Source organism: Canis lupus, chromosome 13, assembly GCF_003254725.2.
Source record: "Canis lupus dingo isolate Sandy chromosome 13, ASM325472v2, whole genome shotgun sequence".
In the NCBI taxonomy this organism is placed as follows: domain Eukaryota; kingdom Metazoa; phylum Chordata; class Mammalia; order Carnivora; family Canidae; genus Canis; species Canis lupus.
This window is the reverse complement of record NC_064255.1, coordinates 6,379,089-6,406,683: the sequence shown is the minus strand read 5'-3', so window position 1 is coordinate 6,406,683 and position 27,595 is coordinate 6,379,089. Positions and strand designations below refer to the sequence as shown.

Here is a 27,595-nt window from a genome sequence, read left to right as displayed (position 1 = left end):
AGGCAGAGTCATAGAGTGGAAGTACAACAGGAGCTACTGATTCCCCATGACATGAGTAGGCCAGATGCATGGGGCCATCAGCAGAAATGTCTGTCCTTTGCAAAGGAGATTTCAGTGAAGAAAGGAGCCTGATGGAAGCTAAACATAATCTCGAAAATTATATCACATCGGCTCTAAGTAGAATCTGAAGGAGCCTCAGGAAAGAAAACTTCCACACAAGTGATTTAGGGCCAGTGATACAAGAGAATCCAACTTACTCCCTTTCCTTCCTTGCAGCCTCCAACTGTGTAGGAACAAGACCCAGAGGAGAAATGGTAGATTGAATGGGCGAAAGAATAAAATAGAACCCCCTACCTTGTGAGTCCTATCTAATAATGACCAATGTGATCAGCATGAGGGAGAAGAAATGTATAGGGAATTTATAAAATGCACTGGACTAAATTTTAACCATGAATCACCAGAAATTTATAAAATTTGCCTAAATTTTCATTAAAGACACAGGACAGGGCAATTCCACAGAGTACAGCTGAAAACAATAATTAAAAAGAATTAAATCTTTCATAACTGAAAGGTATAGCATAGGGATATATGGTCAACGGTACTGTAATAGCATTACATAGTGACAGATGGTAGCCACACTTGTGATGAGCATAGCATGATGTATAGAGTTGTTGAATCAGGTGGTGTACACCTGAAACTAATATAACATTGTTCTATCAACTATACTTCAATCAAAAATTTTTAAATCAAATCATTTTATACTCTACTGAGTCCAAAATCCTCAATAAATTAGCTACACACCAGTAGATAATTTGGCCTGCAAATTAGCCAAATTTAGTGAGACTGCAAAATATGATAACCAAGGTATAATAAAGTATATGGTAAGGGATCACAATGGAGTTCATTTAAGGGTTAAGAGCACAGGTTTTAATGTCAGATCAAATTGAGTTGTAATCCCAGTGCTTGACTCACTAGCTGAGTGGCCCTGGGCAAGTTTCTTATACTTACTAAGCCTTTGTGTGCTGATCTGAAATTGTGCATCAAAAGGACAGATTGACCAATGAGAATTCATCAAGGTCTGCTACTCAAAGGCTGCACTCTGGTTTCATCCTTTCTGTTGCTGTTAGGTTCGCATCCCCCCAACCCCCATAATAAACTTTAGTTCAAAAAACTAAGATTTCCCTTCAGTTGACGGTTTGCAGATTGTGCTGACTCAGGGTTTAAAAAGAAAGACATCTATATTCGTGTTTTTCAGAACAGAGGCTATAAATCACTGCCTGAGGCTGGATCTGGTGCAAACCACAGTTTCTAAAAGCACACAGGGTTGCACAAAGTCAGGAGTGGCCACAACAGGCAGGGCTGCTGCCTGTGACTGGACAGACAGGATAGTGAGAGCTTAGAGATGATTGCCTGCCTGCCCTTCTCCAAGCCTTTCCTCCTGCAAGGCTGTGTCTGTCGAGTGTAGGTAGCCTTAAAGTGCTGGATGGGCTACCAGTAACCCTAACTATTGTCCTAAATTACATGTAAAATTACAGACTGCTGCAGATGAAGTTGTGTTCAGCAACCCTCTTTGACTTTTGCTATGACCCTCCAAGGAAGAACTGAAAGTAGATAAGTAAGCAGGAAGTAAACAGGATAAGTAAGCAGCACAACTGGTGGGAGAAAAATCTGGAAAAGAGGCCATAAAGAAAGAGTTGTATATGGTTCCAGAAAACTCCTCATTCTGTGTCTATCACATGAACCAAATATTTAAAAATCTTGTTTGTCACAATATCTGTTAAAAATCTGCTGTTTCTGCTAATATTAGGATACTCTATTCCTTTAGGATAGACTATGGCACTTGCCATATAAGGACAGCCACTATTTTTGAGTCAAGATAATTGTTCACTCAGTCCATGTAGTTCTCAGTATGGAGTGAACGGAGAAAGCTGATTTTTTAATTGTTAATACTTTATGGTTAACTCAAATATGAACAAGATAATGTGGGAAAATGCAGATAAGTGTTGTTTCCTAAGGGAGATATATTTATAGAAAAGATGAATTTTTAAGAGCAAAAATAGAAATGTTTATATATGAGGAAACTAAGAAAGATTAAGTGGATCATTATTTAGAAGGATTTCAATTTTAAGAGTGATTTAAATAAAAGTATGAATTCTTATACTACAGATAAAAGTTACAATAAAGAAAAAATAGTTGGGGAAGAAATTTTAAAGTAAGTCACTTGGAATCTAGTATTTACATTCCAGTGCACAAGGTACAGTTAGTAAGAACATGTAAAATGCTATTTTTATTAGGTAAAATATGATCTAATAATGATATCATTTTTAAAATGAATTTCTTGTACAAAAGTTCTTTAATATAAGACGTCAGATGTAAATAAACTCTAAAAGTGAGCTATTCAATGCCTATCATCTTTATATCTTATAATAGTAAATGTATATTTCATATTTATTGTTGAAAATTAGCTCCAGGATGCAAAGGGTAGTAGTGAAGACTGATAAATAGCCTTTGGAAGAAAATAAAAGTACAAAGAAACAAAAACAAGTTGCACCATCATTCCCAGGTGTATCATTGTAGCAGATTGTATTTTCTGAAAATGACCACAAGAATATAGCTACTCTTATATGATTTGTCTCACATGTTCTTCCAGAATCTTACCATTCTTCTACTAAATATTGGAATTTCTCTCTCTTCCCCTTGTAATTGAGTGTTCCTTTGTAGCTGTTTCAATGAATAGAACCCAGATATGATGCTGTGTGATTTCTAAGGCTAAGTCATGAAAAGTAACACTGTCTTCACCTGTCTCTGTCTCAGGATGTTCACCACTGGAGCCCAGCCACAATCTTACAAGGGAGCCCAGAATACATGGAAAGACCATAAGGAAATGTTCCTGGCAATAGCTGCAGCTACGGTTGCAGCCAACAGTCAGCATCAATGATTAGACATATGAATGAGGAGTCTTCAGATGATTCTAGTCCCAGCCTTCCTGTCCCAGCTAATGCAAAGTACAGCAGAGATGAGGTATCTTCACAGACCCTTACAAAACATGAATAAGTGTCATTGTTTTAAGCCACTACGTTTCAGGATGGTTTGTTTCACAGCAATAAATAACTAATATAATCGTAAGAACCATTTGATCAGACAAGAGTGTAATGGTATTTCCTCATATAGATCAAAATACTAGAACAATTTTAAAATAGTATGTAGGGGACTTGCATTTTGGGTAAGCCATTGTTTTAGCACAGTGCTTGCCACAAAATAAATACACAAAAATTAATTTAATTTACTTAGAGGTCACATTCTGATAAATGGAATATATAGACATTGATAGATCTATATATCATGCCCCATTCCCAGAAGTTTTGCGTCTAAAACAGTTCTTTTAGAGTAAATAAAAGAGGTTAGAAGCTAGACATTGACAGACTCACCATAAGAAAGTTTTTCTTAAAGAATTTCAATGATAAATGAATTCTCTAGTTAAAAGTGTGTTCTGTACTAAAAACTAAAATAATAAAGGAACCACTAAGACAATCCTAAAGAGCATTGACCAGTATGAAAGTAGTTATAGACTTAAAATGCATTTAAAGTAAGTCTTGACTATAAATAATATAATGAAGCATCATCTGAGAAACCATTCAAAGTGACTAGATGTTTGCCATAAATAGGCTTTTTCCTGTGTGAATACTGTATCATCTACAGAGGCTGGAATAACACAAATAATTTCTCCTTATCAGCTGTGTTATATAGATGGCATTATAAAATACAGTACTTTGAAACATGGACATTTGTTTGCAGTCCCAGTCTGATTCATTAGAGTTATTCAACAAACTTGAACTTTAAATTGTAGCTATAAAAGATTAGATAAGAGGCATATACACAGAAATCCATTTCAAAAGTTTTATGAATAGCTACACCACCTCGGAAAATAATCCAGAACGTAGTGAGATTCCATGCTCCTCCTGCTGCTGCTACTACTACTATTGTCTACTACTGCTACTATTACTATTGCTGCTGATGCAAATAACAATACAATGCTAATAATAATAATAATGTCTTTTTAAATAAAATGGAACAAGAAGAAGAGGGAAGGATTGGTTCACCTCACAAAACAGTACAATGTTAATGACTGATAGAAAACTAATATGCTTCTAGTTCATTCCTATCTTCTATCAAATAATTATTTTTAAACTGAGAATGGTAGAACAAACATGGATGAGGGAATTGAAACCTAACATAGCTATTTAGGTCTTTCTATGTCTTAGCTATTGTTAAAATATGATGCTATAAACACGAGGGTGCAGACATCTTTTTGAATTAGCATTTTGTTTCCTTTGGATATATTCCCAAAAGTAGAATTGCTGGATCATATCGTTAATTTTTTGAAACACCTCCATACTATTTTCCGTAGTGGCTGCACCCATTTTTACCCTTTTTACCAACAGTGCACATACATTCCCTTTTCTCCACATCCATACCAGCACTTGTTATCTCTTATCTTTTTAATGATGGCCATTCTAACAGGTGTGAGGTGATATCTCACTGTGGCTTGAATTTGCATTTCCCTAATGACCAGTGATGTTTCATATACCTGTTGGCCTTTTATACTTATCTTCTCTGGAGAAATGTCTATTCTTTTTAAAATTGGGTTATTTGGTGCTTTTTGTTATTGAGTTGTAGGAGCTCTTTATATATTTTGGGTATTAGCCTCTAATCAGATATATGGTTTGCAAATATTTTGTAGTTTCTCTGTTGATGGCTTCCTTCACTGTGCAGAAGCTTTTTAGTTAGATGTAGTCCCATTTGTCTTTTATTTTGTTGTTTGTGCTTTAGGTATCATCCAAATAAATCATTACCAAGACCCATGTCAAGGAGCTTTATTCCTATGTTTTCTTCTAAGAGCTTCATGGTTTAAGGTCTTACATTTAAGTCTTTAATCCATTTTGAGTTAATTTTTGTCAGTGCTGTTGGATGTGGATCCAGTTTCATTCTTTTACATATGAATATCCAATCATCTTAGCATTATTAACTGAGGACCGTCTTTTCTCTATTGAGCATTCTTGGCTCCCTTGTCAAATATTAGTTGACCATATAAACTTCGGTTTATTTCTGGGCTCTTGATTCTCTTCCATTTATCTGTTTGTCTGTTTTTATGCCAGTACCACACTCATTTGATGACTATAGATTTATAGCATAGCTTGAAACCAGAAAATGTGATGATTCCTGCTTGGTCTTCTTTCTCAGGATTTCTTCAGCTATTTGGGGTCTTTTGTAGTTCCCACATAGATTTTAAAAGTGCTTTTTTCTACTTCTGCAAAATACACCACTGCAATCTCTATAGCGATTGCATTGAATCTATAAATGGTCTTTGGGAGTATTGACATTTCTTTTAAGAAAATTAAGTCTTGCAGCTCATAAACACAGGATATCTTTCCATTTATTTATATCTTCTTCAATTTCTTTCAACAATATCCTATAGTTTTCAGAATAGATATATTTCATCTCCTTAATTAAATTTATTCCTAAGTATTTTATTGATGCTATTCTAAATGGTATCAATTTCTTTCTTTTTCAGAAAATTCATTGTTAGTGTATAGAAATGATACTGATTTTTTCATCCAAGTTTTTACTTAAATTCGAGTTAGTTAACATACAATGTAATATTAATTTTATGTGTAGGATTTAGTGATTCATTACTTACATATAACACCCAGTGCTTCTTACAAGTGCCCTCCTTAATATTCATCACCCATTTAATTCATTCCCTCATTTCTCCTTCAGCAATACTCAGTTTGTTCTCTAGAGTAAAGAGTCTGTTTTGTGGTTCGCCTCTCTTTTCCCCCCATGTTCATCTGTTTTGTTTTTAAATTCCACATATGAATGAAATCACATGGTATTTGTCTTTCTCTGATTGATTTATTTTGCTTAGCATAATACTCTCTAGCTTCATCGATGTCATTGTGAATGACAAGACTTCATTCTTTTTATGGCTGAGTAATATTCATATATCACACCCACATATATGTATATGTATACACATACATATATCACATCTTTATCCATTCATTAGTTGATGGATATTTATATACATATATACATATGCATATACATACATATACATATACATATACATATACATATATATATCACATCTTTATCCATTCATTAATTGATGGCCACTTGGGCTCTTTCCATAATTTGGCTCTTGTTGATAATGCTGCTATAAATATCATGATGCATAAATCCCTCTGATTCAGTATTTTTGTATCCTTTGTATTTTGCCAGATTGTAGGTAGTCTTATTTTTAACTTTCTGAGGAAACTCCATACTGTTTTCCAGAATGACTGCACTGATTTTTCAATGTTAATTTTGCCCACTGTAATTTAACTAAATTCATTAATTAGATCTGACAGTTTTTTGGTTGAGTTTTTAAGATTTTCTAAATCTAAAATTATGTCATCTGCAAACAGAGACAGTTTTACATCTGCCTTTCCAATTCTGATACCTTTTATTTCTTTTTCTTGCTTGATTGCTCTAGCTAGGACTTCCAAGACTATGTTGAAAAGGAGTGGTAAGACTCCTTGTCTTATTCCCACTCTTAGAGAAAAAGCTTTGAAAAGACCATTGACTATGAAGAAATTTTTCATTTTTACCTAATATTTGAATAGAAGTACCTGATACTTGCTGATACATTTAAGTAATAGAATACACACACACTGATTCTTACTTTACTCCCTCTCCTCTTCCAGTATTTGTCTCATATAAAGTAATGACCAATTGGCAAGAAAGGATGCTAACTGCATGACACTACCTATGTTTCAGGAAATATAGTGTTTTAATATTTTTATTGTCATAACAACTCTTTGATATAGGTATTATGTTTCTAATCATTACAAATGAGGAAATTGAGGTCTCATTATTGATCTCATAAAGATGACAAGTGATCAGTCAGAATTAGAAACAACAGCTGTCTTTTCTCTAATCTGCTTTCTTAATAGTTTTAAAGAAAACATCTAAACTTCTTTCAGTTAATAAGGACTTTAGTTAGTGTCCAGAATGCTGTGGAAAATATCCTAGGGTGATTTCTAAAGTAGGAAACCATGTTTGGTTACACATCATTCTCCAGTCAGGTAGCTGGAAGAGGCCTTTCAGTTCTTCTTGCATGTTTAAAGCACAACTTTATGTTTCCTGAAAGACTGTGATTCAACTATTTTAAAATACATATTTCTATACTATACTTTAAAACTTTGACTGCCTGTTATCAAGATAACATATATATAGGCTGTCTATAGTTGAGAATCACCAATTTGGAAAACATCTTCCAGTATCTCTAAAGAAACAAATTCTAGGTTAATATGAAAGAATAATTGGAATGTATTTTGTTAGAATTAAGCAAAACTATGGATATTTTACCACAAACTGTTGCTAGGAAAGGACCACATAACAGATTTCGGCAAGTCACAAAATTCCAGTCTCCTTAATGCATACAGCAGCGCGAGACTAAACAGGAGATTCTCAATGGCTGCCTCTTAATTGATGAATGCCAATATTCAGTGATCCACGGTTATATTTTATGAGAAGCTGAGGAGAGGAACAATTATAATGGAGAGTATGGGTACAAAACAGAAGAGATTAAAGGTTCTTTGAAACTTATTCCTTATCACAAGAACCACCTGACCCAAAAGGATTGAATAGAAAAGGGAAAAGTGTTCAAGTCCATTAAGTTTTTTTCCCAGGACTGAATGAGTTTAAACCCATTGGAGTTGGTACAAGAAAAGGCAAAGGATCAAGAAAAGAATCATTAGATAGTTCACTTGTGAAGATGTATGTCTGTGAGGAAGATGTAATTGATATGTTTGGCTCTTTGGAATAAGCATAGGATGGTGGTAACTCATGAGCAAAAAGCCAACTTAGAGGTGGTAAATAGTTCAATTCCATCCAATTAAAAGGAAAGAGGAAGGAGAAGGGAGACGATGAAGGGATCCATCCATCATGCACAATACAAATAAAAGGCTGTCACTCATTCTCCTAATGTCAAAAAAAGGAACTATTTAGCAATTTTTGACACCAAGAAAATCATTTGTAATAGGTTTCTTCATTTTTCAATTCATCCTTAAATTTAAAAGAAAGAAAAAAATCCATTCAATTGTTTCTATTATAAGTCAGTTCATCATTTATGAATCCATGTCAGTGTCTTAGTTTTTTCAGTGAAATAGCTAATTCATATCGTATTTGCCGTCACCACTTCAGAGTGAATCACTGCTGTTTGATTTAGCCTGTCATCTGACACTGAGCATCTCGAAACCATTTGCATCACTCTTCTCGTTGTGATCTGTACATATGGTAATAATTAGGAATGTGATACCTTACATTCATTTAAAATATCCAGTGAATTTACAATGTAATAATAAAACTATAATAACTTGTATTTCACAGGAAAAATGTGTGCTAAACTGTGTGAACTGTTATAACTATTAATTGTATATTAAAAATCATAATTTTAGGGTAGAAACAGAACATATAATTTTATAAAAACATACATTCCCATCACATTTATAGCTATCTTCTCTAAAGTATTCAAAATATGAACTCCATGCACACTATAGAAAATATTTGATTTTTAAATCACGATTTTTATTTCAAAACAGAATGCCCAGAAGAAGTTCTCTCTCTCCCCATATACACCTGCAATTTTCAAGTCCTTTTAATTCATGCCTTTAAATGAAAGGGTAGGGTATACAAGGTCAGTGAAAATGTTATTTATGGTTGAAATGTTTTTGCTACATCTATTTTAAGAAGGGTCATTTTTCATTTCATTTTTTAAAATTGCTTTAAAGTGTTTAGCTGACTATACAAAATTACTCAATGTGCAACTAGCAGTTTCCTCTATTTCCAAGCTCTGGGTTGCCTAAGAATTATATAAGATTTTATAATTAAGATGACTCAGTTAAAACTGTATACTGTAGCTGTTTTTATGTTTATAGTATTCACCACTATGTTAATTATTTTACTATGACTATAAAAAAATCTCCCTTTTACATGTGTTTCTTTCCTCTCTATTCATTTTGGTTTCCTTCTGGGGGAAAAATACAATGTTAACATTTAAAGCACTCAATAATAATACAGACCCTCGTGCCCAATGCTAGTATTTTATGTTAAGATGGCCTATAGTTATAAAGATTCTTGTTTCATAACTAATATCTCCACAAAGATATCACTTCTCACTGTCTAGTTTTCCCTAAGAAATGTATCCCTCAAGTCAGTTTTTTAAATATGATTATTATTATTTTGCCTTTTGAGGTTCTACTGAATTCAAAATGCACAGGACCCACTTCCTGGTGAATATTTTTAGATATTTATATTCCCATTTTCTTAGCTGGTTGATACTAGCAACTCTTCTCTCTCAGCTAAAAGAGCACATCAGCTTTGTTGTGCAGCCCAGCAGAAACTGCAGATATGTGAGCATCTAAACACAGGAAGAAAAGCATTGCTGAAGCTAAACTAGAGTATTAAGGAAACCTTCAGTCTTGGCAAGTGCTGGATGCCAGGAGTCAGGGAATTAACATACAACAGATTTAAAGATCAAAATATAAGACATCAACAACTAAGCAACATTTAGCAAATTTTATTTGGAATTGCATGAATCCTGCAGCTGGAAGTTTATGCATTTGTGATTCTTGGACAGTACACTTTGTTGAATGACATCAACTACTGATGCTTTTCTAAGCCAAAGGAGATTTCAAAGTGTAACTATTTACAAGTTAAAATGAGAAGGAATCAAGTCTCTCAAATTAGGAGCTTATCATAAGGCTGAGGAAAATAGTCAAAACAATGACTACTGAGAAATTATTACAATTATTCTTATATTATTACTGTCCAAGGTCTCTAGGTATTTGAAGAAGAAAATTAAACAAAAACAAGCATTTCATTTGTAGGTAGACAAAAAATAAATGACTAACCTTGACTTCCATCAGCATACAAAATCCTACATAACCAATGACAGACTTCATTGTTTAAAGACTACTTGGGGATGATGAAGAAAAAAGATGATGTAATCTAATATGTGATAAAGAGAGATATAATATTCTCTACTGGAAGGCATTCCTATCATGTCATATCAAAGTCTAGCAAATCGTTGAAAGTTAGAAATGTTATCAAGCATTAGCAGGCATTTAAAGAACGTCTCTTGAATATTTCTAGCATAAAAAAGTATTTCATGTGATGTAAATGAATGGTAATTTTCTGACTTTAAAAGAGAGCTGTGCCAGTACATTTCAGCGTTCTGGACCCAATTCTGCAAACATGGAGACGCTTTCAATTTGCTCTGCCTGCCTTCCCGCCTTAGATGGCTGCGATTGCAGCGAAATTAATCCATTTAAAAATCTGCGGCTTAAACTTAAGGATTTTCAGTTTTTTCCCCCTTCTCTCTTTTTTTTTTTCTTAGAATATCAATAAGTTCCAATTGAAGAGCGGATTCTTTTGCAATTCAGGCATGTGCCGGCGATAACGGGCGAGTTGGCATGAAGAGAGGCAGAGATGGATTAATTATGCAGAGAACATGGAAATTCTGCTTATCATCGGCTAGCAAAGGAGCCCGGCTCACATAATCAGCAAACGAAGGGAGAGGAAAAAATAACAATGCAATGGCACCTTCCAGCCCATCATCAGGATTTTTTCTACCCCCCTTGTAATTAAAAAATAACATACACTTATAGCCCTATCTCCTGTGCAGGCAAGGAGTGGATGTCCACAAAATAATTGCACTGGGATATTAGAGCTGGCAACATGGGCTGTCCATTCCTGCCTGCTCTCCTTCTCACCCTCTCTTTCTCTTTTGGCCTCTCAAGACACTTTGCTTCTCTGAACTCAATCCAAATCAGACAGATGTCTCAGGTGACATGCTAGCTCAGTTTCCAAAAATCCCAAATTGGTACCTTATCATGATCCAAGCAAACATACATACATATATGATAAATATTTGAAGGGCTGACTCTGGGGGAAGGCTTTGGAACTGATCACCTGTGGACTATCTGGTCACTTTTTGTTTTTTGATGAAGCCTGTCCTAATAACCTTCATTTTGCAAAATGACTGGATCAAAGTGGTGGGCTATGCAATGGCTATGCTCATCTTCTCAAATGATTTCACTCACCTACAACTTTTGGTTTCTATTCCCTTTGCCAATGTACTTTATGAATTCAAGTATATATAGTTAATGATTGCAGCGTTTGTGCCTCCAAATCAGAATTCACAATTCTTCATTGTTACTGTAAAATCTGACAGCTTAGTGCTTTGTATTTCTCTAAATGCCAAAAGACATTACATTGAACCTAGTTTATTGCTTTAAAGAAAATAAAATTTAATCTCACACTTGTATCCATGTGTTTGTCAGTTCTGAAAATTAGCATGCAAACACAAATGTTAAACAATGATACTCCTGACTGAATGCCATCGGAGTAGGTTTTGCTGCTTTGTCACCTAGATAATTTGACCCAATTGCAGGCATAAGTCCCAAGAAGCTCCGGCCATGAGAGAGACCATTTCTTCCAGCAAAAGTTATTGGTGAGCTAGAGAAACAGAAAAATGAAAATAAACCCGGAAAGACAAATTATGCAACATATGAAGGGAAGATGTTGTTCCAAAGTGCAGTAAGCTGGAATTAGAAAGCTGGCAGACTCTGAAAATGTAATTTATTCATAGAGTTCCACCAAAGCAGGAAACCAGTGTGGGGCGCAGTTTACACGCTTGTGGGAATGCTTTAAGTGACAGTGAGGGTAATAGATGGATTTTTTTAAACTAATTATTTCCATGTCTATGCATATAGACACTCACACACTCTACTCCACATGAGTATTATCAAAAACAAAGACTGAGTAAAGGGATCAAGTGAATGTTTGGGAGTATTTTTGGTTATTGACTTTGTTAATTCCTGAGAGAGTGGAGAGAAAATAAAATATGAAAAAAATACTGGAGCAAGGGAGTGGGCAGGGATAAGGGTGAAGAAAGATAGAGAAGAGAAAGGGAATCCCAACAGAGAGCAAGAGAATAAAGAATATAGGTAAAGAAAATCCTAATTGTGACAGTAGAAGTTATGATTTTTATGTCTAGTTATTTTATAAATGTATACATACAAGATATATTTTAAATGAACTAAATATAAATAGGAAGTACTTCAAATGTGTAGCCCCACACCAAGAAATAAATGTTCAAATGCATAAATTAGAGACGACAGAGCAGAATGCAATCTACCAAGGACTTTGGAACACAGACATAGCAAATAGGGGAATACAGCTGAGATAATTTGACCACACATTACCATTGAATTCCTACCTCCTACAATTCAGTCCCTTCAAACACATTTAATATCTTCTCTGACTCAGCTTTTAAATCGACAACGAGGGTATATAAAAACCTACGTCTTAGACATTACCAGTTAAAAGATTTTGAATAATCAACAAGAAGCTCTTAGTAACTAATTAGTAACTCTTGCTTACACCAATTATCAGACCAAATCTGACTACTTTTGATATTAGAAGGGGAGGTGAAGTCAGAACAAGGGTAATCATAAGGTCTTATATGAAGTTATCTACTCCGCAAAATAAGTTAACTGGAGTTTTGGGCTCCTGACAAACTGATATTCTTCTAGGATCAAAATACTGAACTAGTTTAAGTCAGTGAGACACTGGAAAATTATTTCCTACAGCCTTACCAGAGGAGCAGAGAATGATTTCCATTAATAGTCAGAATGCTGGCCTTTTAGATGGCATCCTTGTTGGGTAGTCTCACGTTCCTTAACCCCGGCTGCATGTTATAATCCCAGGAGGGCTTTTCAAAAGTACTTATGCCTGGGCTCCACCTCGGACCAAAATTCTGGGCATGGGACCCAGATAAAGACATGTATTTATTATTACTGTATGTCTATATCTGTATTTAAGCTTCCTAGGTGACTCCAATGCGCAGCCACAGTTGAGGACCATTAATTGCCGAGGCCCATTTAGGGTGTTTCATTGGACTCCATTTAAAACCCCAAACATCTTCAAGGGCCAGGGCAGTCACCAAAGCAAACTAGACTGTGAGCACCATAAGAACAAGGATCACACTGCTTGTTTTCTGCTTCATCTCCAACACTTAGCCTGGTGCCTGTTACAAAGCAGTTCTCAAAAATGATTTGGCTGAAAGAGTAAGACAAACAGGAGCCAAAAAGACCTAGGGCTTTATGCCCACCTGTAACCACAGCTACCTCCTCTGCTCTCCATCCCACCCCACAAGCCTTAACAGTATGGAAGCTCTCTCAAGGTTTTCTGCCTGAAATCCTGTGTCTGCAACTTTACAGAAACAGTATACTTATATAATCTTTTATACTCTCTGAAAACATGTCTTAACATCTTTTACAAGAGAAGGTAGATAATAGAATTCTCAGTAACCGTAACTGTAAATGGATTTGTAATCTACCCATGATTAAAATTATTTTCATCATGAAGTAGAATTCTCATTATTGTTGCAATTTTAATATTATCAACTCCAAAGTGTCTTGGTGATTGATAATATAGACAGCGAGACCCTATATTATAGTAATTAAATTTAAAATGAATCAGCCATCCTTATATGTCTCAGTACAGTACCTGATTATTTGAAAACAATTATCTTTGCATGTCACCTAATGCCACACAGCACTTGGAGCTGCTACAAGGATTTGTTTGCAGTCACAAAGTTGCTGCAGAGTTGAAATACACCGATACTGCATCTTAGGTGCCACGATGAATGTTTTCTCCATTAAAATACACAACCACCACAAAAGTGAGCTATAACCCAGGAGGAATGCAGGCCTGAATTAGGAAACCTTTGAACAAAACCTTCAGGCTGAAATGTGCATTCATCATAGCTAAATCTCACTGACTTTAAAGGAAACCCTTTCTCGGGGAAATCTCAGAAACCACAGGCCCAGGATCTAATGCATGATGCTTTCTTCATTGGATAGATTGTTCTTCAAAGGAACCATCCCACTTGATAAATTAAATTAAATATTACTACATTTCCCAATATGTTCTCCTATTTGCCTAATTAAGATTTTACAGGAACATGCATTTCTCAACCGCAGGAAGGGACTCACTTTTCTGCTTCTCTTAATCTTAACACTTTTTGCAATCCGGTTCAGTACCAAGCTTCCCTCCTGCTGGATGCTCTGTCTCACCTCCCCTCCCCATACATATTTTTTGGGAAAAAAATTAGTACAAAAAAATTCTTCCATACTTGGTTCATTTGCAGATTTCACCAGGCTTGCAAAAAGCACACCTGTTGTGCTGTCTGGATTTCCTTTTCTGATCATAGGCTTCTGACAAAGAGGGGGGGAAAAGAAAGATTTTTATCAAACGCTCTTCACCGGACAATGAATTTTCTTCACCATTTGAATGTATCTGTGGAATGCCTGAGTGATTCATTACAGCAGATTCTGAAGTATGACAATGGGCCGCAGAAATGACTGATGGTATCTTTTTCCTGATTTCATTTCCCTGATCCTCTTCATCCCTTGGCCTGTGTACCTCGATTAATTAGAAACCAGGGATTTTCACTCATCAGCTGATGGGTTTCATGCTCCACTCTGTCACAAATCTGCTGCCTGCACTATCTCTCTTACAGCCGGTGGCTGCTTTAAAAACTTTCTCTTCTTTTTTTTTCCCCCTTTTTTGAAGCAATGCTTTGTGACTACAAGTTTAGGTCTTTTAAAGATTCAGACATATTTTTTAAAAAGAGATTAAAAATTAAAGTAAAGAAGATTCAAAATCTCTGATTAAGTTAATCCCCATCCAAATGATACTTGTCCAAAAATGAACTTTTTGAAGAGATAATATGTTTCATAGCTCTCAGCTTTCTAAGTTCTTTTCTGAAGATATAATAACTGAAGGTAAAGACTGAAAATATATATAAATATGATTTTGTGTGTGTGAGCACAAAAGCACATGTTTATTTCTCATCCATTTTGGGGTATCTATATTTTAAAACTCAATTGCATTCAAATTACTGTTGAATAAGCCACTTTATAACAGCATCCTGAAATAAATCATCGAACTATCATTGTTTCTGGAAGAAATATCTTATGATTGAAATATGCTCCCCCTTAGGGTATATACCAAATTAAATCACATGATGATATAATCCCCAAGGAAGCAAATCATAATTAAATGGTATTTAAAATGCAGGATATTTTATAGTAAAACTAACCCTCTTAAGTCTAAAATAATGCTTGAATCATGGTGAAAAGCACATAAATTATTTTCACCAAAGTAACAGCTACCTACTACTACAAGCTTATTTACTAGAGTATTTTTCTCCATATTAATTTATTTAACATCAACTTTGAACCAGGTCCCAGAATTAAACGCAAAGCCTTCCATTTTAAAATGCCAGATTCATCAGATTTGGGAAGACAGAGCAATGAGAAGGAGTCTACATTTTCATAATGTTGCCTACAGGAGAAGAGTTCAGAGCTTCAGAGATTTCATCCTAGAAGTTAGCTTTATATGGATTTTGTAAGTCATAATAAGAGAGGGAAAAACAGTTGTGGAAGAGTACCTATTCCCTGCCATCTGAAGATTCTTGTCCTTTCCATATTTGTCAAGAAGAGCTATGACTAAAGAATGACTAACTAAAGGTCTGGTTAGTATTGAGGCCAAGCCTGATCTCTCATGCCTGTTCATAAGAAAACCACTATCAACTTAGCAGTTCTTTTATTTTTGGTTAAGCACAGAGCAAACAGGACAACAGGAAGAGCTGCCATGCTTGTGTTCCAGACACATAAGAAGGGATACACACAACTGTGCTATAAAATCTTTGTGGCATGTTTATGGCCATGTATTGAAATCCAAATTACCAAAAATCTTGATTACATAAATCTGATTAGTAATGTGCCACAGTATTGATTTTTGTTTCAGATGCAAGCTTAATTTTTTCTTGTTTTTGAACTGGTTTATCAGACTTGAAGTAAAGTGGATTTCATAGGATTCATATGAAATTCTCTCCTCATGTATTTTTTAAAGCCTCACTAATGCTGAAGATGAACACAAGAGAGAGGTCAGGAAAACGCACCTTGAGCTCACATATACATGAAAGGAAATCCATGACTTTTCAAAGTTATTGAAACCTCTTATGCAATAATACTTGGCTTTAAGTATGCTTTGCAAAAAAAAACAAAACAATCATACCAAATTTCAAGTAACCCCAAAGAAATTAGGAAATAGGTAAAGAAAAAAGATTGTTTAATTTTAAACAACCTCTGCTTTTGTAAATTAATATTTTTAATATGGAGTGTCATGGTTACTATGACCTCATCTTTAAAATGGAACAAATCACTATCATTATGCTCGCTGGGCTTAAAATTCTGCCTACATAATACACTTTTCTTTAGCAGTAATGCAAAAGAACTATGGAACAGTTGGAGAGTATTTTATTTTAACAACAACACAAGTGTGCTGATAATCTGGAGTATCAGGCCCATCTGTAAATTTCCCTAATTTGCTATGTCTTTTCCTAACACTACCAATATTGTGATAATGCCACATGCTCTTGAGAACCTGCTAGTGCCAGGCACAGGGACTAACAATCAAGAATAGACACAGTACCGAACGTTGGCCCAAAAGTCAGTCGAATATGGCATTGTCTTCGACTGACCCTTGACTTCAGCCATCTCACGATATATACCTCCGACGTCCTGGAGAGTCATCAATTGAGATGGGGTGTGTCTAATCTATTAGATAAAGTTGAATGTATTCATTCTTTCCCTGGAATTTTGCCTCTAAATGTAGTTTTTCAAAATAATTTAATAGACTAAAGTTTTTAATCTGATTGGCTAACTCTGAGATAACATGCCTGGAAGATATATCTTTCTTTTAACATAGCAATTTGGAGATGAAGAAATGGAAACATTCTCAAAGTAATTATAGTGAGTAATTTCACCAAACTTTGTTGACTAACAAGCAAGTGTAAATTAAAACCAGAGCTTGTATCAAATGATATTTTCTGATCAAAATAAAAAGGCTTTGCATTCATGTAATGTTAATGCACCATCAACCCAAAGCATTTTTTTAACCCAAAGCATTTTAATAACCACTTGCCTTGTTCTTTCAAGACCTCTTAAGATGACTGAATGACCACATAATAAGCTTGAGTACTGTATGAAAAATACTCAGATATTTGTACACATTGAGCAGTGTGCCAATGGAAGAGAGTCTGCATCTGTTGTTTGTAATTTTGGTTACTTTCCTGGACTAAACAGTTCACACAGAAAATATGCACTGAATACAGAGATGAACAATTACAGTAAGTCTCTTAATGTTGTAGTTCTGTAATAAGAACCATTAATATTTTTGTTAAAAATTATGTATGTCATATAAGAAATCCTAACCGTATATCTACAGTAGGATGGCAAGAGTAGTAGCTATCTGCTTCATTCTTCTAATATTTTAGAAATGATTTTCATCTTTCATTATGTCTCTATCATGCTGACAGAATGTTCCTACTATTAAATAAATCAGATTATATGAAATCTAAACTCTTGGTCTAGACTTTGAAGTTTGTCTCATTGGGATTTACCATATGCTTTTTCAACCTTAGCTTCAAAGCTCCTCACTATGTATCCACTGAACCAGGGTGTCTTGAAAACTTAACATACATTTTTTTTTTGTTATTTCTACATCATTAACATCTAGTCTGATTCACAGTATTATGCTTTGTTGAATCAAAATAAACACAATTCCATTTGAATGAGACTGACCTTTATCCTATAAACCCACATCTATTATTTTTAGATTACTTACTGGGAATGTGTTTCTATTTTCATCCTGCTAATTAATTCATTTTTAAAAATTCCCTTCTAGTAACAATTCCTTCCCTATTCTCATTATTTTCCAATTCTTTGATCATTAATTCATCCAAACATATATTTGATAAACATTTATCCTGTGCCAGTCCAATTTCTATGTCAAATGAGATATGGATCCAACCCTTGAGAAACTGATGTTTATTTGACCCAACTTGATGCTTTAGTGGCAGTTTATTGTCTTGATAACTATTACTTAATATATATTGGTTCTTATTCTCTGAATAGATTATAAGTACCTTGAGGTTAGAGAGCGAGGCCCTCCCTGTTCTCACTCACTGCCCACCTAGCTCACTGTTGAACAGTGGAAATGTTCAGTAAATTTGTCTATTGATTGAATTCTCTTTTAAAATCTAAGGACATATTTAGAAGTTTATCACATTTCAAAAACAAATTCAAAATTGGACACTGAGTATGACCTTTCAATTAATTATCATATTTACTCTCATATTTCTCTGCTGTTTTCACTCAGTCTTGGAGATTGGGAACCCTGCCAGCATCTGGATTTTCCACCTTTGGTAGCCCTCATTAATCTTTGTGATTATGGTCCCCATTTACTAGAAGCACCCAAATTACACCACAATTACTAGGAATATTAATTGGAAAGTGGATTTTGTACTTTGTCTCCCTTTATTTATAATTCTTTAATGGCTTAAACCCAGGATTACTTTCAGGGTAGTTGCAGAAAAGGACAAAAGAAGAAGAAAGAAAGAAAGAAAGAAAGAGAGAGAGAGAGAGAGAGAGAGAGAGAGAGAGAAAGAAAGAAGAAAGGAAGGAAGGAAGGAAGGAAGGAAGGAAGGAAGGAAGGAAGGAAGGAAGGAAGGAAGGAAGGAAGGAAGGAAGGAAATGTGCAGGTGATCAAAGAGGAACATTTACATTCATGGGTTTCTTTTTATTTCTAGGTGCAGACTCATCCCAGAGAAAAGTTATAAAAATGTTACCATCCTAGACTGTGCTACTCATTTTCCCCAAAGTTGAAGCTTTCCTGCAGACAGCTTTGTCCTGACTTAGGCAAGCCAAGGATGTTACAGAGATATATAAGAAAGAGAATGCTATGTAAAACAGCTGAGCTGTGCTAGAAAGACAGATGCACGCATGCTTTCCTGACATCATCACTCCAGCCACTGCTGCAATCTTACCTTTTGTTAGTCCATTCTATTCTTCTGAAGAGATCTCTTAAGACTGTTTCAAGGGAGGAAAAGAGTAGTGAGTGAGAGATAAGCATTATAATGGAAAATAACATTTTCCTTTATATTTTAAAATATTTTTCATATGTTTTTAAAGGATGTAGAGAGTAAAAGACACAAAATTTTCCCCTAGAGTAGGATTTTGGATTATCATTGCCATTTGATTACGTATTTCTCCAATTTCTGTGTTCTTGATGAAAGAAAAATACATGCTTATATATATACATATATATTTAAATCGAAGCATATACCAAAATTTGGCCCAAGTTTCATAGAAGGAGTGAGAAAAGAAGTCAATTCTAAAAGTGTGACCTCCCTGGACCCCCTACTACACTTGAGAAGTATCTCCAAGTCACAGGCATTAAAAGTATCTCCTTCTTGAGGTAATATTGAATCCTTAATTTCTCATTTGGACTTGGATGCCACCTCTTAGGAATGATTGGATATGTGTAGCAGGGACTTAAGTCTGATGAAGATAAAGCCAAAAAGTTAAATCAAGACCTGCCCACTGTGGTGAGCCAGGAACCCAGAAGAATTGTTGCAGGAACAGAACTTAGTTTGGCAGGATAAGATAGAGTGCTATAGGAAATAATTTAAAAGTGAGAAGGAACAGAGTGAACTCACAGCCTGATTCTAGTCTTTACTTTCTATTGGAATTTTGGTAAGATTTCATTTGAAAAAATAGAGTTCTGGGTGCCTGGGTGGCTCAGTCTGTTGAGCATCTGCCTTCAACTCAGGTCATGATTCCAGGTCACGATCCCATGGGGCTTGATCCCATGATTGAGCTCCATGTTGGGCTCTCTGATCAGTGGGGAGCTTGCTTCTCCCTCTCCCTCTACTCCTCCCCACTGCTTGTGCACACACACTCTCTCTCTCCTCAAATAAATAAACAAAAATCTTAAAAAAAGAAAAAATAGAGTTCTGTTGAAAGAAGGAGGAGGAAGGGTGGAGGAGAGGAAGGGGAAGAGGGAGGTAAAAGGGAGAGGGGAGGAGGAGGAAGAAGGGTAAGGAGGTGAGAGGGGAAGGGAGGAGGGGAGGAAAGGGGACAGGCTGGGGAGTTATTATTGGTAGAAGAAGGAGAAGGAGAGACAGTAGTTGCTTGATAATCACTAGACAAGAGAAATGGTTTTCTTGAGAACTGGACAGAGTCTGTTTCACAATATACCCATGTTTGGCACAGTACCTGGCACATGGTGGGCATTTGATACATATTTATAGTAAGCAAGTGGATGAATAAATAAAAAGTGTCACAGATCAATTGACTATACATTAAATAGCTCAATAGACAGTGTACAATACCTGGAGGCAGACAGGTAGGGCCTGGAAATCTGTTCACAAGAAGCAATATCCTACTCATTGTAGCAGAAATATGGTACCTAGGAGAGGGCCTAAGTAGAAGAAGGTAGGCCTCAGACCTAACAGAAACCTAACTATTTGGGAGTGTACTAGAAAAGAATCTGGATAACAAGAACTAAAGCAGAAATCCAGCCTGGGGCTTGGAAGCAGATGGGAAAACTGTTTTCAACAGCGACAGTGAGTTAGGGGCAGACTTTCAGAAGGAGGACTCAGGTACTCAAATCTTATCCTCCCAGTTCTGGTCAAAGTGAGTTCTGGAAACTGGAGATAACTGGTAATAATCTCAATCATGATTAATGCTTGGAGTCAGAAGCTAAAATCCAGCTTGGGTTTGCACTCAATCTTTTTCTCTTAAATTAGGAGGATTTTTTTTAAGTTTGTTCCTCAATTTCTTTTACCTTTAAAAAGGTTCATCTGGGAAAAATCACAGTAGAGTGAAGGAGATGACTTTTAGAGGTAATAAAAGGGCCAGGTGAATTCTAAGAAGGCATCCCAGACTAAAAAATTTGAATACCACTAGTCTAATGCTTATATAGTAACCTCTCCAAATTCACATTAATTATAAGTAAATGAACTAAGTTAGCTCACTTGACAAAATGTATGGTCATCCAAAAAGAAAAATGTTCACCAGTGTCAAGAAATATGGAGATTTTTCTCTGAATATAATAAATAGTGCAGTATTTATTGAGGAGTGGATAAAAATTATTGTGCATTGGTTTATTTTTATTATAAAATTATATAAATCCTTAATAAAATATTTAACTAGTGGAAGTAAACATAAACCTGGTCTTCCCTATTTGGCCAGTACCACATAGAAAAATGTTAAAAAATATCCTATCATATGTGGTTTTAGAAACACTCTGTGCATATACAAGTGTATAGATGCTCACACTTTTCTTACACAAATAGAATCATACTCAATATTTTGCAACTTGACTTCTGCAAGCAGTATTTTTTAAGCTTCTTTCTATGTAGGCACATATAGATCTATAGATCTGTCTTCTATTACTCACTGGGCTACATAAGATTCCACTTTTATGTGTACTATATTGCAGTGATCATTTGTTACCATATTATCTACGTCCATTTACATGAATGTGCTTGCAGTATAAATTCCTACAAGTGAAATTTATGGACCAAAAGCATACAGACTCATTCATAAGCCCCATAACAATAAATAGCATTTTGGGGTTTTTTGTTTCTATTTCATTTTATACAATAATTTGAAAACACATATTATTTTTGTAAGGTGTGTAAATGTTAGTGCTTTTTTAAAGTATTTGTTTTATTTATGGTATCAAACCAGGCAGTATCGTAGCTGATTAACCAGTATAACATCCTTACCAAGGTAGCATTCAAATATAGTTTTGAATTCCATCTCACAACTGCAGAGAATAACAGAAAGGAAAATATAAACACTAGTAAAGCAATATCTCCTACTCTTGAGAACATGGCTATTTACAGCTGAAAGTGGTATTCTGTTTTGAAGGTTAATGCTCTTTTGTCAGTCAGAGGAAAACAACTGTCTTCACTGTACGTAAGTCTAAAAAAGTCTCTCTGTGTGTCTCTTTGGGGTGGATGTAAGGTCAAATTCAAGATAAGGCATGGGAGAAATCTTGCCCTGGAAAAGCATTTAGAAGCTAGTCCTGCTTGGAGGAAAGGTAGGAGTGGATAGTAGTTTGAAGGACTTAACTTGATCCTACTGCAAAAGTGGGGGCTATAAGCTTCTAAAATTGTCTTCAAAAAAAAAATTAAAAAATAAAAAAAATAAAATAAAATTGGCTTCAGCCAACCACAAAGAAGCCCATCTCTGTAGCCAGAAATTATCCTGTCCCCTCATGGGTCATATAAGGACCCCTCAAGTCTTGTCCTTGGTAAAAGGTGGGTTCTCTATTTTTTCCCCAGCATGGAAAAGATGGTACCATGACCTTGGGAGCTCAGGAAGAGAGAAACAACAAAAGTTCCTTGCTGGTATACAGTAGCAAAGATCTTAGCAGTGGTGATAGTGACTTGAAATAACAGCAACAGAAAATAAGTAGAAGAAAGGGCTCCTCATATGGACCTGCACCCTGGTAACCCTAACTAAGCTGGGCTAGGCGCTGTACAGTTAACAGTGACAGCAGGAAGGAGAAGGTGGGCTTCAGTGACTTGCCAGGAGCAGAATGCTCTGGGATTCTGGAAGCAGGCTGAAGGTACAGAAGGAATCAAGTATCTGTCATACCTGAAGGCTCTCTTGCAAGCATGCCTTTATGAGTGTCTCAGTCTAGTATGTGCAGTGTATTGCCAGAAAGGCTTATTGGTTTTGTTATGATTGGCACAAAGTTTATGTATGGTTTTTTCTATTTAGGCTGGAGAGTTGGGTAATAAGCTTTACATGCACTATATATAGTATATATTTATAATAACCATGTATACTGCACAATCTTTGGCAACCATGGTTTTGTGAATCCATATATGAAAAATCCCACTTTTTGTATATGATGATTCAGGTGTGTGTTCTTAAGTAGGAGAATACCAACAATAGTGTCCTATCCTCAGTATGGTGCATGGTAAAAGAGAATTTTTTTTATGTACAAGAAAATCTGTTTCAATAGCCAGAAGCTTAGGTCCAGGAAAATGTATCCTTAAGCTCTACATTTGTTTATGAAGGATAGACTCTGAAAAAGTGAAAAGAAGAGCAAATGGATATAAAAAACGTGTAGTATCAAAAAAGAATAATTTTGCTTTTTGTGGTCAATTTAGTATCATTTCTATGATGACCATTTTGATGTATTTCAAATTAATTTTTATGTTCAATGTAATTATTTTTTAAAAGATTTATTTATTTGAGAGAAAGCATGAGTGAGCAGGGGGAGAAGCAGAGGAAAAGGAAGAGAGAATCCTCAAGTAGACTCCCCTCTGAGCGCCCAGCCCCATGCGGGGCTTGATCTCACAACCCATAAGATCATAACCTGAGCTGAAATTGAGAGTCAGACGCTTAACTGACTGAACCACTCCGGTGCCCCTTAATGTAATTATTTTTTATTATGCTGGTAATTCTCAATCTATGAAGAGTAATGGAATGAGAACCTAATAAATCATAAAGGCTAACCAAACAAACAAAAGCTTTTAGTATTATCCAAAATCAGACCCATCATCAAAGGGCAAAGCTTGCCACCAGGGAAGCTTTGGGAAAATGGTCAGTCTGTACTGATTGATTACTAATGATTAAAAATATATCCTGATAATGGATTTTCACAATGCATCCCTCTCTCTGCAGCACTGGTTTTTCAGTCTGGATGTTTTACTATGACATTATCCATCAGACATTCCCTGGTTCTACTTCTCAGGATTTACTTCTTATGGTCATATAGCTCTTAGAAACTAGAACCACTGGAGACTGGTGTCTCTTTGACCTTTTGTAGCCCTCACCTTGCCTTTTCATTCTGCGTTGGATTTCTCCATCTAAGTAGGTTCAGACAGCCCTCCAATCAACCAGCAACAAGTTCAAATATAATTAGGACAAATGCAAGGTCTGGAAACCCTGCCTGGTAATTGACTTTGAAAGAGATTTAAAGCTTCTTACAGAATCAAGCCTATTGTAATGGGGCATGTATTGTAATACCAACTCCATAATTGCCCACTTCAGTTCAAAATTGAGAGATGCACTATGCATTCTGAATTTGCTTTTAATAAAAATTTGTTTTTACCCACTATAACAAAACTTATTTGATAGTAAGTCTTCCAGATTGCCCAGCATTGTGAAGAAATTCCAGGAATTACTCTATAGAATTTTCATTTCATCCAGATAAATCCTAACTTCTTGTATTTCAGCATATAACTCCCCATAAAAGCATAGCCTACTGTATCTCCAGTGTCACTATTGTATATTCTCTTGTCATAAAGTAGGGTTCATCCCCATTTACTGTGAACAGATAAGGAATCCTCCCATTTACACACTTTTGAAAACATGTGCTCTCCCTTTTTAAATATAAGTTCTCACTTAAATGGCATGCCAAATCTAAAATGATTTTTAAAAACTATTCCCGTGAATTTTTTAAAAGTTACCTCCTTTGTGTTCAGAGACTGCAGAGCACCCTTCTTATACAAACAGATTTTTCTTTTTGTCTACATAATAATCCTAGTTTACTTCAGATCTTTCCTCCTAAATTTGCCATTAGTGGAACATTTCTAGAATCAGAAACATTTCATGAATTCTATACCTTGGCCTTTTCCCTTCTAGTACAGAGATATTCTTCTTAAAGGAGGCCTTGTGGGGATGAGGCAAGGTTTGGGATCAGTGAGAGGTCCTGTTCTGCATCCTTCCACATTGTGTGGAAATGCATGGGAAATGAGATGTATACTTACAAGATGACAAATTTTCCCTTTTTTTTTTTTTTATCTTTTCTTTAGGTGCTTGTTCACAGAAAGTGAAACACCCAGAATCCTTATAATAAAGTATCTGTCTTGCTCAAAGGCTTTAGAGGGTATGCCACTATGAGTGCCTCATATAATACAGATGCATTTATAACACACTCCCATACTCAAAGCACACTAACTGTCTGGGCTCTATCCTGGGATCCATCAACAATATCCCTATGGATCTGAACCAGTTATAGTTTTATATATTAAAACTGCAGAGAAATAGGGCATTTTCTTTGCTGGCACTGTGTAGAAAATATCAGCTCGTTTTCTTAACTGTTGGCCTATTTATTTCACAGCCAGTCTCTGAAAATGGGCTGGCTCCTTACTACTCCCACACAATATAAGAGCTTGTTTCCAAAGAGCAGAGAAAATTGACTAAGATCTTTGGTTAGATGACAGATGGATTCTGTGGCTTTGCCAGAGACGTGAAATTACAGGTGACACCTGATATGTGATAATAAAGAGCACCCACCCAGTAATCAGCCCTTGGCCTTTATTTTTGTGATGTCATCAGCATGCAGGTGGCTTCTTGGGATCCTGAATAAAATACTGCGCATTGTCAAGGGGCTCACATGGACAATTTTTATCTCCCCATCTGTGTGATCTCCTGTGTGATGAGCTTGGACTACAGCCATTTCCATCTCTGTCTTGGTTTACAAAAAGTTATCAGAAGGTTGTCTGTGGCTCTATTTATTCCGTCCTGTCCTTTGTCTTGAAAAACACCTGAAGCCAACAAGGAAGTTCAAAATATATCATTCATTAATTATAATATCTATACATTTAAAGATAAATTTATGCACTTTGTAAAAATAAAATCAGTAAGATATATGAGGTATAAAAAATATCCAAATAACATCAACTGGATTTGGATTGTTTACTTAGCTCAGAAGACAAAGTCTGGCTTTATTTATTTTATAAAGTTGTTTCCTACAATTTGGTGGCATAAAAATATGCCTAAGGAAGTGGTTCTTTTCCTGTAGCATTTGCGAAGTGGGGCTATTAACCCATGATTTATTTGCACTCAGCTCAACTACTTCTCTTTAAAAAATACAAGGAATTCATTCAACTTGGTGTCTCATAATAAAACCACACATTTTTTTAAGAAAAAATAGAAAATAAACTCAACCTCTCATATATAGTTATGCTATGAATTACAAACAGTTTTCTGAGCAGGTAGCCCTTTTAGAGTAAAATAACTAGCACTACTGGGAGCCACCGAAGCACCATTACAGGTATTGTGTACCTTAAGAACATTAGCTGGTTTAAACCTTGTGAATCTGGGGCATATGTGTGTCTCAGTGGATTAAGCTCTTCTGACTCTTGGTTTTGGCTCAGGTGATGGTCTCAGAGTCCTGAGATTGAGCCCCACATCAGGCTCTGCCCTCAGTAGAGTCTGCTTGTCCCTCATCCTCCTCCTCGGCCCCTCTCCCTGCTTGTGCATGCTCTAAAATAAATGAAATCTTTAAAAAATAAAGATTATGAATCTTAATGAGCTGGTTTATTTCATTATTGCCAAGTCATCAATAAAGAAAAGGAGGTGCAGAGGTAATGCTAGGGACTCCAGTTTGCCCAACTATAAATAGCAAGACCAAAATTAAACTCAAGCCTCACTGCTTTGAAGGCAATGTTCCTAACCAGCATATCATACTGCTCTTAAATAACATGTAGGTAGAACAAGAGTGGTTTTCAGATGTTAGGGTCTATTCTCTCCTCACTAAGACATGAGCAAACCCCAATGAGGAACATTAAAGGAGATACATTGTCCTGGTCCTTTGTTCCATTATCACCCTACAGTTTTATCGTCCACTGCTTGTCTTCTGTGCCCCATGCCAGCCCATATTCTACACTAACCTGGCTAATCCTTCCATCATTGCTGATTTGCCAGGTACTCTCAGCTCTCCACTGGTAATTGCTCAAAACCCATATGCCTTGTAGAGAATTATCATTGAATTGTCTTTGTACTGGCAATTATATTGTTTGCTGTTTTCATTTTTTGTTTTCAGGGGAAACTACAGAATGGATAGGTATACATTTTGCAACTTGAGGCATTCCATTATTCCCAATCTGCAAAATTGCTTACTTGCTTGAAGAGTGCATGTATATGTGTATGTGTGTGCGTGTGTCTGTGTGTAGAGGGAATTTTTAAATGTGCAGGGTGTAGTATAAACTGTTTTGGCTTTTAGAAAGAAAAGAACAATTTCTGGACTCAGTACTGCATCAGAAAATGTTCACTAATTTAAAAATAATTCTTGCTTTCTATTTTTTATTTTATTTTAATTTTTAATTTTTTTAGAGAGGGTAGAGGAGAGGCAGAGGGAGAGGGAGAAAGAGAATCCCAAGCAGGCTCCAAGCCCAGTGTGAAGCTTGATCTCATGACCCTGAGATCATGACCTGAACCGAAATCAAGGATTGGACACAACTCACTGAGCCACCCAGGTGCCCCTCTTACTTTCTATTATTATGTTTCATGTGATTAAACATCTTACATGGTTCAAGAAATTTATTTTTAAAAATTAACAATTTCATGTGCACACACATCACATATAACACATGTAAAACAAAAAAGGAAATTAAAATTTTAAAATAAATTTTTATATTAAATTTAATGAATATCCAGCTTTCCTGTATATTACATGCTAACAGTTAACACATAGGATAATTTGAACAATTTTTATTTTAAGGTAAAAAAAAACGGTGCCATGTTTGAGATAATAATACTAGAAATTTATTTTTTTGGTCAATTTCTTGAACCATCATGCTGGTACAATTATAACATGTTGT

The 27,595-nt window shown here is 35.6% G+C and overlaps 1 long non-coding RNA gene across 11 annotated transcripts in view; it reads right to left on the bottom strand.

Moving 5' to 3' along the window:
* LOC112662020 (uncharacterized) overlaps window positions 1–27,595 on the bottom strand; it is a 162,021-nt gene that overhangs the window by 60,277 nt on the left and 74,149 nt on the right. For all 11 annotated transcript variants that reach the window (XR_007401872.1, XR_003138171.3, XR_003138172.3 and 8 more), the window contains exons 3-4: window positions 25,287–25,537; window positions 19,007–19,049 (exon numbers count right to left, since the gene is read on the bottom strand). This is a non-coding gene — a long non-coding RNA (uncharacterized LOC112662020). The remainder of the gene's footprint in view (window positions 1–19,006; window positions 19,050–25,286; window positions 25,538–27,595) is intronic.